Here is a 17,924-nt window from a genome sequence, read left to right as displayed (position 1 = left end):
CACGAAATAAAGTGTACTCCCCTCCAGCATTATTCGCACCGGGCTATAATAAGTAACTTACAACCTGCAAAACAGGTGGCGTAAAGTGCGTATTACAGTGCTGTGTTGCATAAATAAATATTAATTAACATGCACCTTGCATAGTTAATTTAACATTTTTTTTATTTTAATTTTCAATAGAGAATATAATTTTTTTCGATATTTTTAAATTCTCATTAACCTCTTGGCTGTCAACGAGATTTCCACTGTTTGGGCCAAAAGTGTGTTGAAAAAATTTTTAATGGATTTTTATGAAACTTTGAAGGAGTTTACACCGTAAGCCTTAAATATAAGCCTCCGCGAGCATAAACGGATATGCCTCCATGAGCATATACTCGCGTCTGCGCAAAGTGTTTGCCTGCAGCTGTGTTGTGAAAGAGTTTGCCTTGACCACGTGTTCGCGCAGGCGCAAATATATGCTCCTGGAGGTATATCCGTTTATGCACGCGGAGGCATATATATTTAAGGCTTCCGTGTAAACTGTCTCTTAGTACCCTAAGGATTCTGGGGTCGCTGATTACGAATCTGACATCAGTTTTTCGAAATTCAAAATATCTAAATTTTTTCAAAATTCGTCGAATTTGCTTGAAACTTGTTACTCGGGGGTTTTAAGGGTCGCTGATTACGAATCTAACATTAGTTTTTCAAAATTTAAAATGGCGGATCCAATATGGCAGACAACGAAATAAAGAATAGATCAGATTGGCTTGAAACTGAATACTTGGGGATTTTCAGGGTCGCTGATTACGAATCTGAAATCAGTTTTTCAAAATTAAAAATATCTGGTTCAATATGGCGGATAATTTTTTAAAATTTATTTAATTTGTTTGAAACTGGGTAATCTGACATCAGTATAATAATTTTTGGTAAAATCAAATTTCGATAAATACCCTGAAAAAATAATGACAGATTCGTAATCAGAGACCCTAAAAACCCCGAGTATTCAGTTTCAAGCCATTATAATTAATTTTTTATTTTGTCGTCCGCCATATTGGATCCGCCATTTTGAATTTTGGAAAACTAATGTTAGATTCGTAATCAGCGACCCCAAAAACCCACAGTACTACGTTTCAAGTCAATCTGATCAATTTTTTATTTTGTTGTCCGCCATATTGGATCCGCCATTTTGAATTTTGGAAAACGAATATCATATTCGTAATCAGCGACCTCGAAAACCCCTCAGTAACCGGTTTCAGGAACATTTAAGAAGTTTTTAATACCCTTTTTTAAGTTGCGCATATATGCGTCATGAACCATTTTGGCCAGTTTAGTTTTGCGCATATATGAGTCAGCGACAGTCAACGGGTTAAAAACATCGTAGAAACATCTTACAAACGTTGTAGAAATATAGAATAATATTAGAAATAATAGATGCCACAATAATAGGAGCCGTTATATGGCAAATTAAATGTATTTAAAGTTTTTAACCCTCATAAATACCTTGTAAAAACCTCGTAGAAACATTTTAAAAAAATATTATAAAACTTATCGGAACCTCATAAAAAAATTGGACAAATCTCTACTACAATCCCTCATTGAAACTATTAGAAACCTAAGTCTAACATGTTCCTATAGTTTTTTAAGGTGTATTTGTAGCAGGGTACCACTCTTGTCAGGGTCTATTATCTTTATTCAATTAAATGAAGAGAGACGATGACGTCATTTGAGCGGCACTGGTGGTGGCGTCTGGTGACTAATAAAAAAATATATAGTAAATATAATAAAATATAATAAAAATATATAAAGATAGTTAATTGTACAGCAGCGCCTTTTTCTGTAGCGTTAACAAAATAATTTTACCCCAAACAACTGCGCATACTCTTTATTTGCTAATAAGAAAATTTTTTTTCAGTTGGTTATTAAATTCGAAAAGTTAATTTAATACATAAATCATGCTAAAAGAAGTTTGGTGGCGTGAAATAATTAACCTGACCCAAAAAAATTGTATCGTCTTCAGTCATTACAATTATTCACTCTACTTTCTTTTTCACTTTCATAATATTAAACTATAAAAGCGTCTATTCACAAATTTAATTAAATAAATTGAGACACAGACATGACATAGCGCCACTCAGCGGTGGCGTCTACTAACTAATCTTACCAAAAACGATTTTAAACTCTTTCTTGACCAATAAAAATCATTTCTTTTAAGTTATCAATGAAACTATTAAATTCGAAAACTTATTTAAATATAGAAATCATACAAAAAATCTTTGAGTAAAGATAAAAATCGAAACACAAAGAGTAATAATAGACATTTCATAAAAAATATATTAGGGGAGACTGAGGTAAACCCGCGCACAGGGTAAACCCGCTCACTAGCGATTTGACGCTATGAACTGAACTTAAAATGGAAATATTGGTGCTGTGAATAGTACTTAACATTCAACTTATATTAACGAACTTTCGTTTAGTTTCATGAATTCAACATAGAATCAGAGACGATCAAATATTTTTAGAGGTGTCGGAAAAAAAACGTATTTTGGATTTTTAAGTTTTTCGATCATTATTTTTGAGTATTAATTTATCTGGCAAATTTTTTTTGTTGCCATTGGATGTCCTTCTTCGAAGTACATATATAGTTTTGTCTTATTTTAAAAAGATTTAAGGCTATGTCCAAGTTGTGAAATGTAAACAAACTAAAAGGTTACTACACCAGCACTAAAAACGCAATTTTGCGACAGCCAATTCTCCCACAAAAAAAAAAATTTTTACACTTTCTTTACGAAAATGGAAAATTAGAGTATCAAAGTTTCCAAAAAAATCATTTTTGAATATAAGCAATAAAAAGCAATTAGTAAAATAACTAATTATAATGAGCTGTAAAATGGCATTTTTGACGCGTCGCGAAAAATAAACTGTTTGAGTATATCAACCGCACTGACGATGAAGAAGTCTCATGTCAGCGATTGGACCTTCAACATGTGGAAAGGGAAATTTTTCCCTTTCCTCCTTGAAATTACAAGAGAAAGGGTAAAAACTTCTTCATCGTCCGTGCGGTTGATATAGACAAACAGTTTCATTTTTCGCGACGTGAACTCTGTTGCTCGCTGCGCGTGCGCAGACCGTACCAAGGTCGCAATGACATTGCCATGCAAAAAGGCACATTTTTTTTTTGATTGAATCTCAGTGGTTTTCTCATTTTTTCAGTTATTCAAAGTTTAGTAACCAAATTCGTTACTTTAGTTCACCATTTCAATAAAGAAAATATGAATTTATATTTATTTACGGAAATGGGAACGGCGAAAAAATGCTTCACTATTCGGTCTATAATGAAGCATTTTTTCGCTGTTCCCATTTGCGTAAATAAATATAAATTCACATTTTCTTTATGGAAATGGCGAACTTAAGTATCGAATTTGGTAACTACACCTTGCATAGCTAAAAAAATGAGAAAACCACTGAGTACCATTCAAAACCAAAACTAAGAATGCATTGACAGCACCATGCGAAAATGCACATTTTGTTTTCTACTGAAACTTAGTTATTTTCTCATTTTTTTCAGCTATGCAAGGTGTAGTTACCAAATTCGATACTTTAGTTCGCCATTTCCATAAAGAAAATGTGAATTTATATTTATTTACGCAAATGTTGAAGGTCCAATCGCTGACATGGAACTTCTTCATCGTCAGTGCGGTTGATATACTCAAACAGTTTATTTTTCGCGACGCGTCAAAAATGCTGTTTTACAGGTCATTTTAATTAGTTATTTTATGCAACACAGCACTGTAATACGCACTTTACGCCACCTGTTTTGCAGGTTGTAAGTTACTGATTATAGCCCGGTGCGAATAATGCTGGAGGGGAGTACACTTTATTTCGTGTTAGTTACATTATAGACCCTAGTTACATTATAAACCCAATAACCGGGTTATAATGTTACTATTTCTGTACAAAAGTTGGATATAATGTAACTAGATGCTGTCAGACGCACAGTTCCCAGAGACTCTCACCAAATGTATGCGCATGCGCATTCGCGCTTGGTGAGGGTCCCTGGCAACCGATAGATCATGGCTGTATGTACAAGGCTTTAGTCCACAGTACGTTGCCAATGTGTCGTGAGTTGTGTTCAACCCATGACTATAATAAGAAGAAGAAGAAGAAGAAGTCCCTGGCAACCAACTCTACTGTCAAAACCTAACCTAAGATTCGCGATCGCTCGTGTGAAAAATTCTGTTTTTGTTCTTTAATGATATTATTTTTATTAATATGTCGAAGCACATGACTAGGTTTCGGGGGGCTTCGCCCCCCGATGCGTGCGGTGGCTTGGGGTATTATTAAATGCGGTTCTTTGAAATGTCAAAAAACATTATTAATATTATTCTTTTAAGTTGGTTTTTTTGTGGTCGGGGGGCGAAGCCCCCCGAACCCCCTGACCGGGGCTCCGCCCCTGGACCCCGTCGGGGGGAGACCCCCCGAACCCCCCCGCGCGACAAAACGTTTTAGTACGTTTGAATGTATATCGGTACACTAGTAGTATGTCACATATTATCTCGTTTTTGTCTTCAGGTGTTTGTAAATAAAAAAAGTGTTTTCGATCTAAGCTTTTTTTATTACAGTCTGTGTTGCATAAACAGTCGTATGCACCTCGGATCGTATTCATCTTCATGACACTCGCGTGATCACAGAACTCGCGGGCTCGCGCTTCGCGCGAGCCCGACTCGTTCTGCGAACGTCACGCTCGTTCATAAAGATGAACTTACGATCCTTGGTGCATAATGTACTATTACTAATTGCTTTTTATTGCTCATAGTCAAAAATGATTTTTTTGGAAACTTTGATACTCTAATTTACCATTTTCGTAAAGAAAGTGTAAAAATGTTATTTTTTGTGGGAGAATTGGATGTCACAAAATTGCGTTTTTAGTGCTGGTGTAGTGACCTTTTGGTTTGTTTACATTTCACAACTTGGACATAGCCTTAATTAAATTTATTCTGAAATGTGAGGAATACACTCGGGGTAAAGCCGCTTACTTAGTTTTAAATTTAAAATTTAGAATAAAATAATTTCACGTATTATATTTCAACAATAACACAATTTATGACTTATTAAAACCAAAATTGTAACTACATTTCACTTTCTCTTAATAAAATATAACACTATTTAAATCCATAGTTGTAATTCATGAAATCTATGTTCATTATTTATTAAACCAATTTGTTGTTTATAGAATTGTTTATATAACTCATAAATTAGCAATAATAAATCATACTTAAGACGGGAATAAGACAAACTTTAATATTTAAAAAATAAAACTGTTCCGTCTTGAAAAGATAAAGTGAGCGGGTTTACCCTGGAAAATTGTGATTTCGAAATTTGGTATATGTTTATTAAAAAGTTTCTCTAAGTTAAACTAAAAAAGATAAATCAAAAACTCTTTTTTATTTTTTTAGTAGAAATCATAAGCTTTCAAATGATATAAATTAACTTGGATTTAGAGAATAATTTCCTAGATTTTAGCCATTCTGAAAAAAAGTGAGCGGGTTTACCCCAGTCTCCCCTACTCATGTAGTTGTCAAATATTCACTGTAATCAATCAAAAGTTACAGAATAAAATTAATAAGATTTATTAATTCTATATATAAAAGTAACTAACATTTACGTCAATTGGCAATTTTTTTACTCCCCTTTCAACATTAAAAAGATAATTTCAATTTTGAAAGACCCGTGCGTAATTATTATAAAAAAATATAGCTGTAAATTTCTATATATACACGATTAATGAAATGACAGTGCGAGAGCAGTGAAAGATTAAGTGGATAATTTATAGATAAACTACCTAGTCATTAGTTTGTAGCTTAGACAGCTCAGCGAGGCGTATACTGATCAGATATGGAAATCGCGATAAGCACATGAATACGCCTCCTAACACTCGTCCGCGATGGTGTTAGCCTGTGCATTTTGCACAATCGCACAATCTACAAACTTGTATTTGTATTGTTTTCTTTTGTTTCGCTCTCACTGAAAAGTTATACTTTCCACATGCGAATACTTATCATAATCGATAAATTGTATTGTCAGTAAGATTATATCGGCACTTTCGAAAAATTAAAATTCAAACTCTTATATATAAGCTATTACTGACAAAAGTTTATTTACAATAATGATCTGAGAATATTATTTGTATTGTTATTAGTTCATGTGTATATAAATTATTATATGTACGGAGCTATGAGCTCATTAGGAAATTCTCTATTATTTTATTATTGGCTGGAATTGATAAAAATTTTCACAATCTGCAATTTTTTCTTTTTTTAAAATTGAGTAACGTTAGAAATATCCTTTTGTAAAAACAAGGTGCGTAAGATCGACTAACTTCAAGTGTAGAACTTTTTCTTGATTGGCTCTTTTTCAAAATCCTTTACTTTGATTGGATATAATCGTCACATTACTTACTGATGTCAAAGCAGCTAACTTCAAGTGTAGAACTTTTTTCTCATTGGCTGATTTTATAATGAGTGTTCCTTATTGGCTGAATTTTATAATGATTGTGACCTCACACTTTTATATTTTCGTTTTTCTTTTTTAAAATTAAAAAAATAATTAATTAAAATTATTAATTAAAAGTTAACAAAAGTAATTTACTATAATAATTTTCATTTATGGTTTGGTTTGTAATAAATTAAAAGTTTAAGATTAAAACATATTTAATTTTATGATTCATTTTAGACGCTTCAAAATTGTTGCGCGCGCATCTTTTTTCCAAACAATTGTTTGTTCGCTACAGCCATGTAACCTCACCTCAGTGTGAAATGCATAGTTTTTGGTACGAAAAATTACAAAATGTTACAAGTGTTAGCAACTGTCAGCCATTTGCAAAGTGTGAAACGTGTATCCTTTCGATAAGAAGTATTGACTGTTATTTGCCGAGTGATTTTTCTTCTGAAAATGTTGATTGTGAATTTTGAGGTTTTGTTTTTTGTACATTGAAAAAAGTTAAAGTACATTACATACGTTACGTACGTAAGTATTAAAATACATGTAAATACAAATTAAATTTTTTATTAATATTATTTGTATATTTATTAGGAGGAGTTTGTAAATATAATGTGAATTATTTGATTTATTATTTTGAAGGATTTAATTAATTTAAGTAAAGTTAAAGACATTAATTTAATTAAAGTTTAAAGGAATAAAGGACATTTGCCTGTTATTTTGATTTCTGAATGTAGAATATTGATTGATTTTTTTAAATTCTGATGTTTGTACATTACATAATTATATTATAGGGGTAATAATTGTGATTTAATATTGATTTATATTTGTTTTCTTAATCTTAATTATTAATTTTTTAAAATTTTGGTAGTTAATTATTATTATTTGGAAAAAACTTTATAAATATTAAAGATAAGTACTAAAAATAACATGTGATTACGAGATACCAAATACTTGGTAAACAGAGATTTAGCCAAGAGCTACTAGATTAACAGATACTAGAATAAAAGATAAAAAAATAAAAAATATAAACAGATACAAAACAAAAAAACTTACCAAAAATATACTTATATTTATTCTTGAGAAAGTATAAACAAAAACATAACAAATTTAGATGAAAAGATCAATAGATACCTTTTTTACATTCTTGAGATAAGACGAAATTAGATTAATGGATGAAGCTACATTCTTTACATTTTTAATGTAAAATGTTAAATTTTAATGTAAAATGTTAAATGTGACAATAGTAACATTATTTACATGTGTTCTGAATTAATTAATTTTATGAAAAACTATTTTTTAGAAGCGATATCTTTTCAATAAATTGAAAGAATTTATTTAGTCCGATTAAAAAGGTAAAAAGCATATTCAAATACTTTTTAGTGGACCTATCAAGAAAGGTCATTGGATTTGCACTTATTATGATGGAATGAGACTTTATATTTATGATAGTCTTAATGAAGGATGTTTAAATGAAGATCAAAGGAAATATTTAAGTAGATTATATCCTTTTAAACCTCCAGTAGTTTTCACAACTGTTGATCAACAACCAAACAATAGTCTTGCTTGTGGAATATATGCAATAGCATTCGCAACATCGATATTTTTTAATATTATGCCCCACTCTGTCAATTACTACTATTGTAACATGAGAAATCATTTAATGTTAATGTTAAAAAACAATCGTTTAAGTAAATTTCTGTCAGTAAGGTCGACTAATATTAGTACTATGACTGTTGAATATAATTGGCAGTGTCTTCTTAGGAATTGAGCTAGAGAAAAAAGTTTCCAAAATGAAGAAAATAAAATTGTTGACAATAATTAATCATCGTTGAATTTAACCAGCAATGTTTGTAATGAAAATTTTGTTGATAGTTGTATAGAAAGTTTGCCTTTAATTCCAGCAAATGATGTTAATAATATTTCTATTGATTCAAGCAATGGAATGAAAGATACAAGATTAATAATAACTGAGAAGCAAGGAGAAAAAAGAGCTATGGTTCATTCTCCTGAAGAAGAAGAAAAATATAAAATCATAAAACGTCAAAAAAAGCTGCTTATAAAAAAAATATTGACAAAAAAAGCAAGAAAATAATAAAATTGTTCGCTCTGAATCATTGGATTCTAATGAATTCATTAGCGCAGAACAAACTTTAAATATGAGGCCCCAAAGCACATCCACAGCTTTATCATCAGCAGAAGAAAAATATTTCTACTTCTAAAGTTAAAACGTCAATTCGTGACAGAAATGTTGCTTACAAGCGCACCTCTCGACAAAATAAACATACATCTGTTCAAAAACAAAATCAGTCTGATATTATTTCAAAGTCACATATAGAGATGGGTTATTGTAATGAAATGAACATTACACGTGATCATTCTTATGTAAAACTTTGTGAACATAAAGTTAACAGTGAATTATTTAAAAAATCAAAAACTAATAGAAATGAGGGAGAAATTATTATAAACAGAAGTTTGCAAAGTATGCCTTTAACATCAGCGCAGAATACTAATAGTACATCAGGAGAAGTAATACACAAAGGAAATTATAAAGACAAAGATAATGTAATTATTGAAAGTGCAACAATTAATTCAAAAATCAACAGTTCAAAGGAAAATTTTAATAATAGACCATTACAATGCATGACTTCGAGATCATTAGATAATTGTATTGATTCAAGAAATGTTACAAAATATACTAATTTAAAAAATAAAAATCAAGTAAAAAAATAATAATAATACGTTTTTTAGAGGAAGAAGAACAACATCAAGTCATGAAACGTCAAAAGAAAGCTGCTTTTCAAAAAAAGTTTTTACAAAAAAAAGATAATAATAGAATTCTTAATCCTCAAACAAACCAAACAAAGGATAGTATTATTACAGTGGCTGAACCAAATATAAATTCAGCAAAATCCTCTACAACTGTTAATACATCTTTAGCAAAAGATAATGTAACTGTTACAGCAAATTTATCAAATACTAATATTTCTGGTCGTCAAAAAAATGCAGCTTATCAAAGAACTCATCGCAAAAAAAAACGTAATTCTGCACAGAATCAAAATTTCTCTGACAGTATTTTAGTCTCGCATATAGAAGAACATTTTGCTGGTGCGATGAGCATTTCATGTGAGCATTGTAATGCTAAACATTTCCAAGCAGAAAGAGTATCTAATAAAAAAATTCATTTCATGATTGTTGTAAACATGGGGAAGTCATTCTTAAAGATCTACCTGCTTCACTACTGCATTTTCTTCATAATATACGACCTTACAATAATTCATTTGGTTTTGCTTCTTTCAACGCTAACTTAGTTAATTTTAACAATTGATGACCAGGACCATATTGTTTCAAAATACATGGTCAGGTTTATTATCAAATGAATACATCTTTGTATGTAGAAAGAAACGAGACGCATGCTTATTCCCGAAATCTTTTTTGACCAAATAGTTATTTGATATAAAACTACTTAACTTAAAATTCACATAATATGCACATTATTTAACATAAATTTCATTGCACACAAAAACCATTTAACATAAATATCATTTGTCATAGAATTCATTAAACAGAAATATTATGTTACATAAAACTCAGATAACTTAATTCCCATTTGACTTAAAAATTATGTAACATAAATTTCTATTGACATAAAAATCATTTAACATAAATTTCTTTTAACATAAAATTAATTTAACGTAAATTTTATTTGTTATAAAATTCATTTGACATCAATTTCATTTGGCATAAATGTCGTTTAACGTAATTCTCATTTGACATAAATATCATTAGACATAAAATTAGCTTGACATAAATTTCATTTGACGTGAATATCATTTAACATAATTATTATTTAACGTAAAATTAAATTTATATAAATTTCATTTAGCATAAATGCCAATTAACATAATTCTCATTTGACATAAAATTTACTTGACATAAATTTCATTTGGTGTAAATCCCATTTAACATAATTTTGATTTGATTTTCATTTGATATAAAAAACATTTAACACAATTCTCATTTGTCATAAAAGTCATTTAACAAAATTCTCATTTGACATAAAAATGTCAGTTATTTATTGTTGATAAAAACGAAGCTTTCGAAATGATGGAATAGATACAGCCCTTCGGGATTGTAACCTATTTGCACAGTCCTAACGTATGATGCATGAAGAAATTAAAAAAACAATGACTGAAAATAATGCAGAAATTGAGCCTGAGATGCAATTATTATTTTCATTAAAGCCTGGGATGAATAGTAGACGTTATAATTTACAAAGTGTGAATGAAGTTGCAGCAATTTTTACTACAACTGCTGATGGTGATCTTGATTATCATTCTCATAAACATTTCTTTTTCAATTTTTCTTTAAAACATTTATTATATTTGCGCCATTATTCTCATTGTAAGTACTTTTGTTTAAAAAAATTAAAATATTAAAAAAAGGAATGCGCAAGAGAAAAAACGCGCGCGCTGGAGCGCGCGATCGTTCTCGTTTATAGAAAAAATGAGGTTGGAAGGAGATGAGAGACAGAGATACTGCATGAGCTCCTCGATGACGCCTAGTCTAGTAACTAAACAGACCAAAAAGCTGCCCTCTCCGATTAATTCTATAATGTTAACGATCATCCTCCTGACTCTATGCAGATTAAATCCCACGAAACGAATATATTTATAAATAATCTGTTGAATCCTAAATATTTAACTTCCCATGAATATCAATATCAATCACGATTAGTATGTAATCGGAACGTTTTCATCTACCTGAATTATGGCTTCACGAAGAAAATGTTTAATTAATTGGTTCATTCATTGCCTGAAAGCGGAGTATATCGATAGTTGGCTAGCTGTCAATGAATACCTAATAATATTAGAGTGTCAGTTGTCAAAGTATAGAGGAGGAAACAACAGAAACTCTCCCGTCCGCGAGGTAATAAAGTACATTTGCGGTACTGGAAACCTGACAGCTAATATGGCTTCCAAATTTAACGATGAGAATACAGGACGTTTAATGCCCACATAAATAAACATATTCCGAGAACATTGAATTTTCAATTGATGATGAATGATGGTACAACGATGACTCGTGGTAAAATTAGGTAAATTATTATTAATCAAACTCAATGTCAAAAATGAACAGTGTAAATTATAGCAACGCATACTATTCTCTTATCATGTTTTGTAGTAATTTTCATCTTCGTGTGGTTAATTCATTTAATTAAAAATGAAGTATATCAGCAAAGAAGATACCGAGTTCTCTAATTAGGATCAGAAAAGAATGAAGATCGATCAAGATGCCGACTCTTTATAAAAGACCTCTCCTTGCTACACCGTAAATGTTCATCTCATTTTTTTGCCATACATTTAAATACTTTCATGTCGCAGTTCTCAACTAGCAGCACAGTTCTGACATTCCAAATACGATTCCCTTATCTTTTTATATTACACTTACTCTCCCCATGATCACGTACTGAGAATTTACTGCTGCCATTCATTATTCGCAAACCAATTTTATATGGCGAATTTCTCTGAACAGAATTTTTAATTTGTATCATTCATTAAGAATATTAATTTGCCGAAATAGATCAGAAAAATTAAAAAGTTTTGAATATATACTATGTTACGCAAAATACACGTTTGGATGCTGTTGTTTTTTATTTGTAAATTACGTGCTGAAACAGAAGCTCGCCAAACCAGCAAATCAATTATGCAACTCGCATTCCTTCCAATGGCGGCGTGTGGTAACAGTGCGGAATTCCGATTAACGTTGAATTTCGGAGTGTCGCATCGTCTCTACTGGAGAAAGAGAAGTGTTTGGCGGGAAAGAAAAAGAAGTGCAGTAGCTGGAGGGAACATTCTTAAGGGACTCAAAGGCGGCCCCATTTCATTGCTCGCGTCTTTCCGACAAAGGAAGTTGTTTATCCTTACACGACGCGCCGAAGATGGCCGGCTCATCAGTCAACCGAGAAACGGACAAGCCGCGGAAAGAAACTTGCTTTTATACCAACTCCAAACCTCTATCACAAGATCACTAAGCGACTTGAACATTTATTTGATAATTAAGAAAGAGCGTGACGACTTGCGTTCCATTGAGACGATCCACAAGCTACAAATAATTCGATAGAATGAAAAGCGCGTCTACTCAACCAAAAAGAAGGCAAACACGGTATTCGTAAAATTTTCCCTTCCATTATAATTATCAACTATACTAAATTGCTCAGAAAAAATTCCTACTTGTAGAAAAACAAGCACACAAATCTTTTCGGAACACATCTAATTACAACATACTCTATTGTCATAAATCCATCATGTTAATGATGATGCAATCTTATACCTTCCATAAAATTGATCGCATCATTTGTGATCAGAAATTCAGAACAGGATTTTGGATTATTAACAGCTGATGGGAAGAAGAAAAATTATGCCCTACGGTCAGAGAAAGGTAAACTTTTGCGGTAGCAATCAGGATCATAACGTAAAACCAGTGGCAAACATTAGTATTCGTATTTTGTATATACATATTGACGCGTACACGCAGGGGAAGACCGGCGTAAATCAAAGTAATTAAAATAAATAACAGGGGAATAAATTATAGCTCGACAATCGAAAAAAAATCCCAAAAACTAAGTTTGATTAAAAATTTTTTTCACTTTAAGAAATTTTCTCTAATAAATGTAAATTCATGAAAATACAATTACAATCAGCGAATTATAACAACAATTTGCGATGATTTCTTTTCCAGCAATGTGTATAGACAACATTCTTGTGGATACAAATTTCATTGAAAAAGAGAAAAGAACTGGGAGGTCTTTGGGGGCCAGTCGTACCATTTTGATTGTCGGACATTCCGTTGTGTTTGTTTCTCCAATATTACCATCTTTGTCGCATAAATATCGAAACACCAGGATTCCTAAACGGTATGGCGTGATTTATATTCCCTGGGGGACAACTCCTCTGCGAATTGCAGCACAACGAGTTAAGACCATCAAGTAAAATATGAAGAAGTTTTGATTTCGTTTCAAAATTAAGGAGATAATTGGGAGATTAGCTTTTGGAATTATAACTCTTTCGTGAAAATTAAGACAGAAGAGGTATTTCTTCATGGTATTTTTTAATTTTAGGTCCGGGACCTTCTGCTGAAGATTGGCATCTTTGTTCTGGTTCAAAAATTATCGAGCTAGGGAGATCTTTTAGGGTACTTTTCGGGTCATTATTAAAATCCGAAATCTCTGGAAAAATGGTTAATTTTTTTAGGTTCGACACAAGAAAAGTGTTTTCGACGCCAAATTCATGGAGCTAAATGAAGCTAAAATTTCGCGAGTGTCTTGAAGCGAGATTCATTTAACACACACTTTCTCCTTGCTCGAAACATCAATTTAGGTACTCGTGTGCTCGTGTGGCATTTCCTTCCCGAGGGAAAAAGTAGTGGCTCGTTAGGCGAACGAACGTTGTCTTAAGAGTGATTGATGGCCAGTCGCTACACGCGTTGTGTCCTATAAAAGAAAAACATTACACTCTGGCGTAGAATCACGCATCTCGCGATTGCCTCTCTCGGCCTTATCGGTTCAACACACGGCCCAAGAGCCACCCTGCAAGGCTAATGTAAAAAAGTCAACATAAAAAGTACCCGTTGAATGTGACGTTCTGTCCATAGCATATAATACTATATTCAGGGATGGTCGACGACTCCTTTTTTTTATTTTTATTTTCCCTTCACTCTGCCCACTTTGGTGGTGGGCTGTTTGATGCACGCAGGTTCGTGCTACCTGACCAAACAAGTGCTAATTACCGTTGGTGAATAAGTGGGCCCCTGCTTTCATCTATATACAATATACCTCTGTATATGTTGACCGTCACGCAAGATACGTAATTCATGACTTTATTATTACGTGCTCGGTGTGTGTGTGAAGCAAACATTTTTTGCAACTAACGGCATCTATATACATGCTACGACATTAAAACCCCTTCGCGATGTGACCTAAGAAGGCACTTTGTACATATATACACATAAGACAAAAAAACAACAAATTCACATCTGAACAAAGAATTCCTCATGTCAACTATGTATTTTTACACTATTTTCTTTCGTTTAGTTTTGTAATTCAGAATTGTTGTCAATGTGATAAAAACTTGTACAATGGCATTTCATCAACGGAATGAAACTATTTCGAAAATGTTCTGCCTTTAAATTAACTTAATTTTTCACTTTGTTTTTATCATCACGAAAAAGAAATTTTTCATCGCAAAATCTTATTCTAACTTTAAATTATTAAAACAATTCTTGAATTCACCTAGACAGGTGAAAATAATTTGTATAATTTAAAACGAATAAATTATTTCCATTGTGACAGTAGGAAATGAATGCATAAAGCATTGCAATGGAGATTTTACCATTAAAGGAGAGTGATAAGGCGCGAAAATATTGTGACTTTAATGTAATACTACTACCAGCTGTCACTGTTTTTATTGCCACACTGTAAACTGAGGGGGAATGGACATATTTTTTTCTGCTTTCGCTCATAATGTTTGCTACATTCGGAATGAAAAATGAAACTGTTGTCACTATTAATCACAAAATTCATTAAAAAATAGAATTTTATCGATATTTGTAAATTATAATATCTCTAAGAAGTTCATAATGGAAAATTGATAATAAATCGATAGGGAAAATATTAAATAAAACGTTTCAACTAAAAGACGAGCTATTAAGTGATTGTTTGGCAAGAAATATATATATATATATATATATATATATATATATATATATATATATATATATATATATATATATATATATATTCCTAATCATGTAGTCAAGTGAGGTCGATGCAGGCACGATACACTGTAATTTCCGATTTTAGCAATAACTCACGCGAAACTTTGGTAACTGTCACTCGATAATATCCATTTCATTTCCGTTTTGACCCGAATTTCCTGTAAGGTCGGCGAATTTATAGGGCACGCTTTAGCAAATGTGTTATTGCCTTTCTTGAAAGCTTAAATGTCACAACATATTGTGCTCAAATGTTCTCCTTTAATTCACTATAACAATTTCGTGACTATTTCAAATAACAAATTTCGATACTATTTCATTTAATCGTGTGTCACAATTCTATTGAAAATTAATTTATTTTCTTTCGCAAAAATATATTTAATTTATATATAGAATATTTTTGAATTCAAAAGAAAAAAATAGTATCGAATTGACTTTTAAGGCGTAACAACAATTTTAAGAAGGAATATTTTTATTTTTAATTTATATAATTTTACTTTTTGTTTTCTCTGGTGTCAGATTTTAAAATCATCGACCTTATTTTAGTAGAAAATGATTACCATATCAGCTAGGTTTATTTTGAAAAATAATTCAAATTTTGATTTTGAAATTCAAAATTTTTGACCTTGAGAATCAAAATTAAAATTTTTTGAATAAAAATTATAACTTTTCGAATTTCAGACTATAAGACATTGAAATTTTTTGAGTTTATTAAAATAAAGAAAATTGTATGCTACAAATATGAACAAAAAATTTTTTTTTTAAATTATCAAAGTCAAAAATAAATTTTTCAAAAATGTTCAAAATTACTTTTTTTTAAACTAGCGCCTACGATGGCCACATTCGGCCGTCTACGGTGCTAGTTTTTATATGTCCATTGTCCAAGTCCATTATTTTATTAATAATATATATATATAATACAGACATTATAATATTCAAATTTTTTCAATTAATAATTTGCTTACTTATATTTTAAATGTTGACGTTTTTCTGACAATGCAAAATAAGATTTATTATGAGTTAATAACGAAAATAAAATTTATATATTCGCGCTCTTTTTACATAACATACGACTGCAGTTTCACCTGCAAAAGTCCTTACAATTTTAAAACACTCTTCTATTAAGATTTTACATTCTCCTTGCCTATTCTTTACTTCGATACAGTCGACCTTTCCACTCCATGTCTTTTTTAAGAAAGGATTGAGGACTTGTATCGAAGAACTCGCTCGACACGCAGAGAAAAAGGATAATACCAGTCAGGCAGCAGTGAGGGCCTCTGGGCCGTTCACTGCTACCTTGCTAACCGCGCCACAGTGGGGTAAATAGCACTTTTCAGGGACAAAAATCTAGCGCTCTTAAAATTTTTAACGGATTTTGTTAAATTTTTTAAAAAATAATCTTGAGTTTCCGCAGAATACAATGCGTCTGCTAATAATTTATTTGAACTATTTGTTTATTTATTTATTTAAAAACAATGTAGACGAAAATTATTTTCTAACTTATTTGATTTAGTGTCCTAAATTTGAATTTCACTTAAAATTGATATTCAGAGATGTAGTTAAACATAATTAATCAGTTTATACTCACTAGAATGGTAATAAAAAATGTTAATATTGTTATAAACAAATTATATAAACAAATTATTAGTTTGAGAAATGACTGCACTAGATTTCGACGAAACTGATTACTCAAGGGTTTTTGAGGTCGCTGATCACGAATCTGAAGCTTGTTTTTCAAAATGGCGGATCCAATATGGCGGACGACATTTTAAAAAAATGATTGAAGTCACATGAAACTTGTTACTCGGGGGGCTTTCGTGGTTGCTGATTACGAATCTGTTATTTGTTTTTCAAAATTCAAAATGCCAGATCTAATATGGCAAACGACATTTTTTATAAACAATTCACTTTATTCGAAACTTGTTACAAGGGGGTTTTTGTGGCTGTTGGTCACAAATTGGCTATTGGATTTTAAAAATTTGAAAGCGGGTTTTTAATATATAAGAGAAATTTTTTTCAAATTCATTAAAGTACTACTACACTTTCGAATTTAAAAAAATTTTATTTTTTTTATTGTATTTTTTAACTCCTTATGACTTCAGAAAACATCTCCTAAAGTATTTATAACCAATTGTAAAAAATAAAAGTAAATTTTTCAAAAAATATTGAATTAATGTAAAAAGTCTGACAAATTAAGTAAGTCTTTAAGGAGATGGTGGGGTCCAGCTTTTTGTTACGACCAGTAGAAACATTGGTGCTAATGAATGTAACAGTGTCTGGCATAAAAAAATGGTGGGGTTTCAATTTGCAAAAGAATTTTAGGTAATTTATGGATGGCCTCTAACGATACATATAAGTTTAAACGCGTTTTTCTCAAAATAACGTTTTCTCAAATTGCGGACAGTTTATCTCTGAATCTACTGAACCGATTTTAATAAATAATAATTCTTTTTCATTTGTAAGATAATGAAAAGGCCTATTTTACGGTTTTACGGTCAAACAAACAAAAATCACTAATAATTCTTTTTGTTTGTTAGCATGTCCTGTGTGAGAATTTACCAGAAAATGGTCAAAAAATTAAAAAAAACATTTTTGCAGACTAGAAAAATACTGAAATCTGCTATTTTTTTATTTTAGTCCATTTTGCATTAATGGTGGTGGATTTCTAAGCAAGACAC

At 31.2% G+C, this 17,924-nt stretch overlaps 1 protein-coding gene across 6 annotated transcripts in view; it reads left to right on the top strand.

Annotated features, from left to right (window-relative positions):
* LOC122510539 overlaps positions 1-17,924 on the top strand; it is a 253,126-nt gene that overhangs the window by 113,710 nt on the left and 121,492 nt on the right. The window contains exon 1 of one of the 6 annotated variants that reach the window (XM_043625283.1): positions 6,937-7,002. The exons of the other annotated variants lie outside the window; for them this stretch is intronic. The gene's annotated coding sequence lies outside the window, so the exon portion shown is untranslated. Of the gene's footprint in view, positions 1-6,936; positions 7,003-17,924 lie in introns of those variants that run through there. 6 annotated transcript variants of the gene reach the window in all.

The sequence above is a fragment of the Leptopilina heterotoma genome, unplaced genomic scaffold, assembly GCF_015476425.1.
Source record: "Leptopilina heterotoma isolate Lh14 unplaced genomic scaffold, ASM1547642v1 Lhet_70, whole genome shotgun sequence".
Classification (NCBI taxonomy): Eukaryota; Metazoa; Arthropoda; class Insecta; order Hymenoptera; family Figitidae; genus Leptopilina; species Leptopilina heterotoma.
Note: the sequence above shows the minus strand (reverse complement) of the source record. Positions and strands in the feature narration are given on the sequence as shown.